Genomic DNA, 1,405 nt, shown 5'->3' on the forward strand with positions numbered 1-1,405 from the left:
TTATATCTGGAGTACTTCTCCTGTCTTATCCGGTGTCCTGTGTGAATTTAAGTATGCTCTCTCTAATTCTCTCTCTCTCTCTCTCTCTCTCTCTGAGGACCTGAGCCCTAGGACCATGCCTCAGGACTACCTGGCCTGATGACTCCTTGCTGTCCCCAGTCCACCTGGTCGTGCTGACCTGTTGCACCCTCGACAACCACTGTGATTATTATGACTTGACCCTGCTGGTCATCTATGAATGTTTGAACATCTTGGCTATGTACTGTTATAATCTCCACCCGGCACAGCCAGAAGAGGACTGGTCACCCCTCAGAGCCTGGTTCCTCTCTAAGTTTCTTCCTAGGTTCTGGCCTTTCTAGGGAGTTTTTCCTAACCACTGTGCTTCTACATCTGCATTGCTTGTTGTTTGGGGCTTTAGGCTGGTTTCTGTATAGCACTTTGTGACACCAGCTGATGTAAAAAGAGCTTTATAAATACATTTGATTGATTGAGTGATCTCTGCATGTGTGGTTCCCACAGTGAAGCATAGAGGAGGTGTGATGGTGCTCTGCTGGTGACACTGTCTGTGATTTATTTAGAATTCAAGGCACACTTAACCAGCATGGCTACCACAGCATTCTGCAGCGATACGCCATCCCATCTGGTTTGCTCTTAGTGGGACTATCATTTGTTTTTCAACAGGACAATGACCCAGAACACACATCCAGTCTGTGTAAGGGCTATTTGACCAAGGAGAGTGATGGAATGCTGCATCAGATGACCTGGCCTCCACAATCACCCAACCTCAACCCAATTGAGAAGGTTTGGGATGAGTTGGACTGCAGAGTGAAGTAAAACCAGCCAACAAGTGCTCAGCATATGTGGGAACTCCTTCAAGATGGTTGGAAAAGCATTCCTTATGAAGCTGGTTGAGAGAATGCCAAGAGTGTGCAAAGCTATCATCAAGGCAAAGACTGGCTTTTTTATTTTATTTGTTTAACACTTTTTTGGTTACTACATGATTCCATCTGTTATTTCATAGTTTTGATGTCTTCACTATTATTCTACAATGTAGAAAGAACAACTCTTGAATGATTAGGTGTCCAAACTTTTGACTGGTACTGTATATTTAAAAAAATTATTCTACATTAACAATTTTCACAAAGTGCTTTTCAGGTCGGTCATGTCAGAGGTCGCGCATAAGGAGGCTATTGATGGCTGTCCCCGTGTCCTTGTTCCCGTCTCTGTCCCCGTCCCTCTGTGTGTGTCAACAAGCCCACAGCTACCCAGGCCTTGGTGACAAACACAGGGATCGCCGTGACTGTTTTCCCAACCTCCGCATGCGTGTGAGAGAGAGCTCTATTGTGTGTGTGTGTGTGTGTGTGTGTGTGTGTGTGTGTGTGTGTGTGTGTGTGTGTGTGTGTGT

The sequence above is a fragment of the Salvelinus fontinalis genome, chromosome 39 (assembly GCF_029448725.1).
Source record: "Salvelinus fontinalis isolate EN_2023a chromosome 39, ASM2944872v1, whole genome shotgun sequence".
Taxonomy (NCBI): domain Eukaryota; kingdom Metazoa; phylum Chordata; class Actinopteri; order Salmoniformes; family Salmonidae; genus Salvelinus; species Salvelinus fontinalis.